We start from the raw sequence: 10,753 nt of genomic DNA, 5'->3' as shown, positions 1-10,753 counted from the left end.
GTGCGAGCTGGTATATGGGCATGTCTTACCCATGAGATCAAAACATATGATTATAATACTCTCTCTTGGCTGAGGGATATGTCAAGATGTCGTTAAATGGGATGGCTGACGAGTTGAAAGGAAATGAGCCTGTTGGGACATCTGAGTCTAAAATAATGATCGACTGTTAAATTGCAGCTTTGTGCCTATTTTGAGGCAGAAGTAAGTTTAAGATACCTGGAAGTTGTGTGGTGGTCCAACTGGCTATCACTTCAAGCCTTTCCTGTACCTGGCATCATGTGGAGCTGGGATTATTCTAGGTCAAGTGAGATTATTAATACTCAATAGTGAACACTGTTCTATAATATTCTCTATGACAGCCCTTCTCCCCCAGTTATGTTTTCAATCTGTAATTTTCTCTCATATGGATGTCTTTCTGCTGACTGGATTTCTCTAAATTAATTATGCTGCTGGTTGCACCAAAGTCAAAGATCTTCACTACTTTTCCCTCTGAGTATGACCTAATGTGCTGTGGTTTAAAGTTATCAAGCAGCACAGTTCCTTTCTCTGGCTTTCTTCAGTCTTTCAAAAATCACATTATTCATTTATATTTGCCAAGCAAGTGAGGTGTTGTGAGGGCTTAGTGAAACAGAGAAGGCTGAGTCAGTCTTAAAAGCAACATTTGAAATTGTTTTGTAAAGTGGACCTCTGTCTCTGTGCTCAGAGACTGTAGGTGTTGAAAGAAATTTTTACTTCCATTTTACATCTAACCTCACTGAAACAATATTGCTTTTCTATCCCCTGTTAAATCTATCGTGGTTAGAAAGTTCTGTGTGTGGAGTATGTTCCCATCTCTCACCAGATTGGTATTTGTGAACTGGTGAGAAGACTGGGAAATTCTCATTTTCTTTCTGTATGGAGACACTATTTTACATATTTTTCCTCCTCTGGGAAGATCTTTTCTCATATCTCTGTCCATTTTAGTTCTTTGATATTTCTTGAGCTGATGCTATTGGAAATCAAAGGAAGAGGAAAAAAACCAAATATCTAGAGATGTGAGTAAGGATTCAACTTGATGCAATTTCCTTTCCCTGGATTCCATATTGAATCCTAAGGAAGCTATTGGAAGGTAAGAAAGGGGAGGTGTGCCTTAAAAACATTTATTATTAGATATAGAAGCTGAACACACATAACACAATTCTGAGGTCTTCTAGTGCTCATGCCCTTGCTTTCTGTAATGTTTAAGTAAAAATGCTGGCAGTACTTGAAAATGAGTGATTACTAATGCAGCGCTGGCTAAGAGGCAGCAGAGCAAGTATGGATAGAGACTACATTAATTTTTCACGTGTGCCAGTGAACTTCATTCCTAAGTTTGACATGTCTATTGTTCCAGATGTGAGACACTCTTTTTAGCAAAAGCTGTGATTCTATAAGCAGTGCTATTTAAATCAAATTTTTTTTTTCTTTTTTTGTATTTGATCAAAAATTGGAGAAGAAAGGGGGGGAACAGCTTCTAGAAACTCAAATGCCGAGTTGGTGGCTATTCTATTTCTCCTTGAAAAGGATGCCAAATTCTTCCATCACACAAACTTTCTGTAATGCTTTTTCTACACCACTGCTTGCAGCCCGTATATGTTATGGCAGAGATCCAAGTGACTTCAGTAAGAGCACTACCAAGAGGGAGAGGGTGGAGTGAAAGGTTACAAGTTCAACAAGAAGCAATTAAAATAAAATTGAATCACATCATCTTAAAATAGTTAGTTAACATAACCATGTTGTCTTAATCACACTGAATAATAATCCACTGATTCCCAGGATGCCTTTTTATTTCCTGCCTTAAATTTATGCATATCACATGAGAAGTTTCATTTGAATAGTGTCACTGAAAGAGTTTGGTGAAAAATGAGGGGAAAGACTATGTTCAAGCCACAGAAAGAGGACTCAGTGCTGGAATAGAGGACAAAATTTATAATTTATCTACCTTGATTATTTTCTACACCTTTCCCCTGTCCAGCATCTGGGCATGTGGTGTGATTCTCGGGATTGTCCTGTGCAGAGCCAGGAGTTGGACTTCATTGATCCTTGGGGATCCCTTCCAACTCTGTATATTCCATGACTCTATGATATAGCTATCACAGAGGTCAATCCGTTGTCTGTCCGTGTCTTTCACAAGATGAAAGGTTCACATAGAGTTCCTGTATTTACCATCTGCTGCCTTCCTCCATCCTTCATGGTTAAATTAAGTACCTTTGCGAAAATAACCCAAACTTTTTGTTAAACATAAGATAACTGGAAAGTTGCACCACAGAAAAAAAAATAGGAGGAAAATTTGGACTTGTAAATCTCATACATGGGCTGAATAGCATTAAGCATTATATATGCTTCTGCAAATATATGAACTAGCCTCTTTTTTGTTATTACTTTAAATAGTAAGTGTTATGACCTTCCTATTTTATCCCTTGTAAAAATGCAAGGAACTCTGACTTAGAAGAAAGCATTTTCAATGAGCAAGCTGACCTTGTCAAGCTCTTGCTGTTCACAGCCTCCCTTGTGGGTCAGTGGGTTGTACTGTAGCAGCACCTCTTGCCATGAGCTGTGTCTGCTGCTCACTGGAGTGCTTTTCCTCCTTTACTTCACTTTTCTTTTGTTCATTTGCATAGCAACTTTCCCTCTCCCCTCCCTCCCCGGGGCCCCTCCCCACCAGGAAGCTGCAGGGAAAACTTGAAAGAATATCTCTGTGTTTATGTAGTGTTTTCTTGTTTTTCTGTCTCTGATCATAGCCAGATAACATGTAATAGGTACAAATTAGACCTTCTGATAAAACAGTATGCCCAGGTGGCCAAGAAGACCAAAGTCATCCTGGCCTGTATCAGGAACAGAGTGGTCATAAGGGCCAGGGAAGTGATTGTACCCCTGTACTCAGCACTGGTGAGGCCACAGCTCAAGTGCTGTGTCCAGTTCTGGGCCCCTCCCCACAAGAAAGACAAGAAAGAAGAGCTGGAGCGTATCCAGAGAAAGGCAATGGAATTGGTGAAGGATCTGGAGCACAGGTCTTAAAAGAAGCCTCTGAGGGAACTGGCATTGTTTAATCTGGAGAAAAGGAGGCCCAGGGGGGACCTTATCTGTGAAGGACAAGGAATCAGAATGGGGAAAATCTCAGAAGTGGAAAAGGATGTACAGTGATTGAACGGACTTTATGATGCAGACTTTATAGTTATTACGTATACACACATTGTATGTTCCCCCCAGTTTGTATCTTCCGGGCATATCCCGGCCTGTCCACCTCCCTGCTCCCCTGTTTCTCTGCCTATTGGCTGGAGGAGCTGCAGGGAGGAAACAACCTCCATTCGCCCCTCCTCTCCCCAGTTCCTCCCACGTTCCTCCCTCTTTCGCCTGTGCCCCTATCCTGATTTGCTCCCCCGTTTGTCTGTCTGATACCCCACCCTATGTTCTGGTCCTTTCCCTACCTGAACCGATAAGAATCCTGCACACACCTGAATAAACTATTCTACCTGCATCCCACCCTCGTGTCCTGGACTCGTGTAATGCCATGGTCCTCCCCCCTTTTTCGGACCGCGGCACTTATCCTTCTCTAGACCTACCTGAAAGGAGGTTGTATCGAGGTGGGAGTTTATCTCTTCTCCCAAGTAGCAAGTGGTAGAACAACAGGAAGTGGCCTCAAGTCACACAAGAGGAGGTTTAGATTGGATATTAGGAAAAATTCCTTCACTGAAAGGGTTGTCAAGCATTGAAATAGGCTGCCCTGGGCAGTCTGATGGAGTCACCATCCCTGGAGGTATATAAAAGACACGTGGATGTGGCACCTGGGGACACACTTTAGTGGTGGACTTGACAGTGCTGGTTTAATGGTTGGACTCACTGATCTCAGAGGTCTAATCCAACCTTAATAATTCTACAATTCTGTGAAGTGAAACCCCAATATCTTTATGACTGTCGAGAAAGTCAAGCATTAACATGTGTTTGACAGGGAATCTGAGCTACTCATTGCTGACTTTAACTTTGATGCTGTGGCAGGAAAGCTGAATGTGCCTTGTGAACTTACAGCTGAATTTTTACTGGTGTTGCTGTTTGTCACACTTGGCTCTCATGCACTGACTACCTAAAGAAAAGTGATTTCCCACCCCCCCCTTTTTCTTTTCTGACAACTGCTGGGTTTTGGCCAGGTAAAACTGTAATGTTAATTTCATACTTATTCATGGAAACAATCTAGCAAGTGAAAGGTGGATGACCTTTGGGATCAGACTGATTTGGGGAGTGGGATAAAGCTGTAAATATGTATGGCTCCTAGTGCTGCGATGCTGTTGCCTGTTCAAGCATTGTCAGTTGACTGCAGTGTTCATGTACGATGACAGTGGAGACAGAAAAGGTTGTGGCCATATCACATTGACCTGATTTAGAGCAGGTTTTATTAAAGGGTAGAAAGCTCAAAAAAATCTGTCAGGGTCAATTACTGTTAGAATCAATTACAGGACTGATTACAGTTGGGATGATGGGAGAAGGAGGGAGAAGAATAGAAGGTTGATGAGTCTTGTGTTTCTTTCAGATCAGCAGACGTAAAACACATGCTATTAAGATTTAAAAGACCTGATATTCACACTGGAGCATTGACAGGCAGTGAAAAATTAGTTATGATTTGGAGAGAAAATGGGACCCAGCAGAATTTGACTTGCTGTAGGCTGAAACCAGGAGTTCTGCTCCTCCAAGTCCTGTCCTTCTCAATATACCCTGAAGTGATCTGCAAAAGCCAAGCTTCAGTACCAGAAGTAAGGAGTCTACCTCTGTCAGAGTCAAATGTGAGCAGATATCAGTGTCTGCTGTGTGTGTGATCTGATGCTGGAGCTTCTCATGGAATTTCTCATTCTGAAGCGTGTCAGTAAAAGGACAATGTTCAAGTGAGAATATGTGGGGACTGCTGTTAAGAAGGAATTAAAAATCTCTGAAGTTACTCAGTCATCTTTTTCCTTTCCTTTTAATATGTATATTCTTGCCTAGAGTTAATTTTAACTTCTCCATGTTTGCACAAATGTTTAGGTTAGAATTCTTAATTTGAGTTCTGCTTGTAACTCTTGGTATAAAAAGGGTCTTTGAATTGAGGCAGACGTGTAATACATGTAACTGGCCTTTCATCCAAATATGATTAAGAGTGTACTAATAGTAAATCAGTAAAACTGTTTCTTCTTTGAAGTAAAAAGGATTCAAAATGGGACTATCAACGTTTCCTATTACAGGACTTCAAATCTTATTAAAATCTTAGGCAAATTCAACTGAGGTTAATTTGAAGTCTTATAGGGTCTGATAGATGGGATCTGTGTTATCAGTTTGTTTCTTATTAATGAATTATAGTTAAAATTTTAAACATTATAGATAAAAAAGGTGCCAGTAGTCAGATGAAATTTTTAAAAAGACAGTAAATTTTAGTTTAAAGTTACTCTTCCAGTGAAGATATCTGAATGCGTTCTTTAATCATAAATTACAGAGACAAAAAATTAGAGCCACTTGTTTGAATTCTTAAAAAATTAATATTCTTGATCATAATAAACATGTACCAAAAATGGATTATGATGCTCTATTTGAAGACTTCCTTTTTCTTCAGGAATTGAACTCATTTGTTATTTCATTTTTATCACTAATCCAAACTTTTTCCAAGAATGTGGACATGCAGTTACTTTAATTTCCTATTTCCCTATCAGTCTACAAAATATTTTCTCAAGAATCTTGCTCTGAGATGATTGACCTCATGCAATTTAAATATCAATTTTATTAACATGCTGGAATTGTCATTGGTAATGCTAACCCCAAACAGATAGTTCTATTTCTTTTTTATCTGGGTTTTACATATATATATACACATATATATTCCAGTGTTATTATTTCTGTTGTTTTGACTCTTGGTGATGAAAAATAAATGAATCTCTTTTTCTCAAGTAAGCATTTAGGGAATCCCATAATACATTTGGCAAGACTTTAGGGGATTTGTTTTTATCCATGGATTTATTGATCTCTTCACTTATAAACTCACCAGATTTGATTTCTTAAATCCTTGGAAAGGAGTTTTGCCAGAAAATGTCAATATTAATAAAGAGTGAAATAGACAGTGGAGCAAATTTATGAGTTCTGCCACTACCAACAGTTATTATCTGTGCTGTTGAAAGTGAGAATTAGGAACATGTCTGTCCTAGAAAATTACTCTTGAAACAATGAGATCAATTTCTGCCATATTCCAGTGATGCCAAATATCTGATTAGGTGAAGCCAATTTCAGATTTTGATACCTACCATCTGGCTTGATTTTTCAGAGGTTAGGTGGCTTTTGGCTTCTAGTCATTTTGCACTGCAAACAGAACTATGTCTCCACATGGTTATATATTGCCTCATTAAGGACAGAATTCAGTTATAAATGCTATTGTTTGATGAAATTCTCTTGAGCATCATTCATGCTGGTTGCAGATCTAGAACCCCACTTTGTACATGACAGCAGGGGCTGGAGGTCAGTGCATTTCCACTAGTCAAAGCTTCCACCTAAGGTGACATCTCTTCTTTTACAAGACAGAAAGTTTTGCAGTTTGAATCTAGTTGGATCTGGCAATACTGAAGACATTATTTCTCAGCATTTGTAACTTAAATGGTATAGGTAAACAAAAAAATCTCAGTGGAGATCTTTGGAGAAGGTTCAGGCTACCTACTTGAGATTCTGGAGGCAGACAGATGAGGCTTGTAGCACTTGGATCTGGAGAACCACTCTGGGCTGCTGCAATGCTGCTTGATCCTCCCTAATTCTGGCGACTGTACTTCACAACCCTGCAATCACAGAGGTGTCTTGGTCATTTTGCTTCTCTAGAAGTCCCCAGAAATCTCTTGGTTAGGCAGCCAGAAGGCAGAGCTTTTGAAAGGTGTGGTTTCTAAGATTATGCATGCATTTTCCATATGACAAGTAAAACCAAAGCCAAAAGCCTTCAAAGTCTAAGGAAGAAGAATTCAGGTTTACACTTTTCCAGTGGACACGGTAACCTCTATGAAGCAGTGCCCACTGTTTGTATTGCATTTTAACCTTCTGGCGGAGTGAACTCTGAGTTCATGGCTGACCTCTGACCGATTGTTTAAATAAAGGATCAGAAAATACGTCAACCAAGAATAGCATAGGCCCTATGAAGATCTGTTGAAATACAGGTGTTATGGGTCTGAATCTCCTCAAGCTAACAGCATTTGAAACCAGTGTTTCCATTTCATGCCTGGATGAAGGCTCTAACCACCATGATGCAAAAAAGGCAAGTTTTGCCATTTCTACCTTCCCTAGTCATGGTTCTATATCAGCTGGGATTTGTGGGGATAATCCAAGTAGTAGGTGGATGAAAACTCACGTGGACATGATTTTGGCTCCAAGGAGTTCAGATGCTATTGAAATATCTGCCATTTTCCTCCTGGCTGTACCTAGGTAGCACTCTGCATGTCAAAGCATCTGTGAATATCCTTCAGACAGCACAGGGATCCTGCATGCTTTTGTACAGACTGCAGCACACGCTTTAAGTACTGCAATAAGCACTTTTTTTAGCAGGTCTGAATATTGCCCCTTGGGTCATGTTTAGCTTTCACAAAAGTGATCAGAGAAGAGCCCTTCTGTATAAGATGACTACTTTGGTGTGATGCCTCTGGTAGTTGTCGGTCCTGGTAAAATGCAGGTGCTGTCTAAGACACATCTAATTCTGTCTGTATTTGTCAGTGGCGATAGTTTGTCTTACTAAGTTTTGGGGGAAAAAAAAGTAAAATATATACACATTTAACACCAGGAGCTTTGTTTATGTTGTGTTTCGGTTTGTTTAAAGAAATGTTTTTACCAAGCAGGATGTTTCCATGCTCTTGGAGGCTAATGTTTTGTTCAAGGACTTTATAGCCTCTTCTGGAACTCTCTGAGCTGGAAGGTGCTGGTAGCAAAGCTGTTGTTTATTCCTCAGGAAGATCACAGTTTTCTCTTTGTTTTTGTTTGCTGAGACAATAAAAATTCTGCATAAGTGCCCCAGGCCATGTAGGAATAATCCATGAACCAGGACATACAAGCTGACTTGTGTACTTCCTAGAATCCACACTGATGTGTCAGCAACATGCATGGGTCACTTAGTTTCTGACTCAGCTGTAACAGCATTTAGGTGTGGAGTGTGAAAGCAGAAGCCCAGAGATGTGATTCAAGCAGTGAATCTATGGGTAAGAAAAATTAATTGTAGAGTGCACTGCATGTGTGTTCTGCAAGCTAGGATACAACATGCCTTTACCTACCTAAACGCTAGCACAGTCAGGAAAAACATACAGGCAGATTAAAAATAATATCTGGGAATTTATGGCAAAAGCATTTTTTTGTTATTTAAAAAGGTCTTGTTGTGATTAGAAAAAACCACATTTTTCAAAACCTCTTATTATTGCTTCAGTGGCTCTGACTTACTGCTTTCTCTATCCAAGGTTTCCATGAGGTTCAGCCAATGTATGCTTCACTTCTAAAAATGAAATACAACATTGTCATGCCTGTGCACGTTTTATTGAGGAAAGGAAATAAGATTTTGGAAGCAGGAATTGGGATAAAAAAGTGTAACTGAAAAATTCTCCTTTACTGTTATGGCAGGAACAGTTTTGGTTATTTTTATTTGTTTGATTGTTGTTTCTTGTTTTTCTTTTTTCTTTCTTTTTAACATGTTATGTGAATCCCAAATTTCTTATTTGATATAATTTTCCCCATTGCTTTCTCTGCCTGACAATGAATGGAGTAGTCTTTCTTCATAGTATGAAATTGGAGAATGGGGATAGTGGATTCATCCACCGAGATAATTGAATAATGGGACATCCTCCTTTCAAGAGAAGAATTTTCACACATACAGACTGTCAGACCAGCCTATCTGCCTTCAAGTTGAGGGCCTGCTCGCCTGGTAGTCTGTGCTACAGAAGTATTAATTTGCACTCAGGCTCTGCTGGGATGTGAACAGACTGCACAAATGGTAAAATGGTCAATGTATAGGCTGTAATCGAGTCAGAACCTCCCTATAGGATTATTAACCCTAAGACAGCACACTTAGAAGCAAATGATATTCCTCTGCTTTAGTTTGGTCTAGGAGTCAGGTATGGCAGAAGGGAGCTCTGTCATTCATCATTAGTTTCACTGTTCCTTTGCATTATTTTTTCTTTATATTCTTCTGCAAATGGTGTTACAGGCTTAAGCAGTACATGTAGTTTCATGCAGTAATTTATGAGGGTAATGATGAAAGCAACAACTGTGAGACATATCCTTTATTCATTATAGACTTCAGCATAGGTAATATGGAGCTCAGAGCAGTAGGGAGAACTCAGAAGGAATAATTGTGAACTATGGACAAGAAAATTGCAGTGTGTAGGGACCTATGCAGCTGAACTCATGCTGTTGATAAGGACACCTTTCACAGACTTTGGGTTGTGTTGTTGCTTACTGTTATGATTTCTCTTTGCTCTTTGAGAATTTAATATCCACTTTCTTTAGTAACAGATTTTATGCAGCTGGGTGAGCCTAGGCTGTACTATGGTTCCTTATGTTTCTGAGGTCATTCCATAAAGCAGGTGTGGAAAAAAAATAAATTTAGATTGTGCAGATATGAAAATGGAAGGAGTTTTTTCCAACAGCTTTTGAATGCTTAAGAATGAAGAGGAGAAAGCGGAGGTGGAGAATTTCTCTGCGGCCGTCCTCCTTTCCATTGACATCAGAAAAGATTTGTCCTAGAGGCACCATCCCGTTTTGGAACAAATATCATTACTTCAGGATCATGTTGGTGCCAGCTTGCTGTGCAACTTAGCTGAACAGGATACTTTTTCTCTTTTTTTAAATGTGTGTCTGTGTAGGGTATTTACCATAAAGCATTTGTAGCTTCCTTCCTTGAAACATATTTTAGCCCATGACTCAGCTGCTATAAACACTGGTACTTGTTGCAGAGCTCCTGCATTGTCTGCTGCACCAGCCTGGATCTAAATTGTCTTAATGAATAGCTTGCTGCTGTTGTGGGAAACCAATTGACCCATCCAGTTCAGAAGTGCAGAAACTAGGGAAAACAAGCAACAATGATGCAAATTCTTGCTATGCTCCTTTGATAGTACACTGTGATGTGAATGGTACTGCAGCTACTTTCCTTGAAAGACAAATGGTGCTCAGCTGGCCTGAGAGATGCTCTACTTCACCCCTACAGTAGTAGATGGATCTCCTGAGAGGATCCATGCCCGTCAGTGGGTAAGGAAATATGTATAAATACAAAGATCTAGGAGACTTGGTGGTATGTGTTTCTTTCCATTTATTTATCCTCTGCAGGGGATTTCTGCTCTCTACAGAACAAAAATTTCAGAGCCCCAGGAGGACAACTGTAATGACAACTTTATCACAGACTGATGTAGAATTGGGCCTTTACAGTGCCTTGCTGCTCTCTCTTCTCTAGCGCTTTCTGAGACAGTCATCTGAAGGATAAGCTTCATCTGGCTGATGAGAGAAGGCATAATGCTTTGCTAGCTTATGTACCATGCTCGTGGAGGAGAAACCATCAGAGGTTATCTCAACTCAGAGACTTGAGTGCTAACATTGAGAGTTCCCTCAAATGCTGTCATCATACAGGACAGTAATGTATTTTCTCAGGTTGAATTAGGGGGAAGAAAGGAATCATGTTAATCTTGAAGAGTTAATGAAGCCAAACCTTATCTTACAGGCTTTCTTCTCTTGGGACATGACAAGCATCACCTTTTATTGTGGTTTGCCTTGCAGA

Source organism: Manacus candei, unplaced genomic scaffold (assembly GCF_025592945.1).
Source record: "Manacus candei isolate 608988 ecotype Guabito, Panama unplaced genomic scaffold, ASM2559294v1 h1tg000011l, whole genome shotgun sequence".
Classification (NCBI taxonomy): Eukaryota; Metazoa; Chordata; class Aves; order Passeriformes; family Pipridae; genus Manacus; species Manacus candei.
This window is presented reverse-complemented; position numbering follows the sequence as displayed.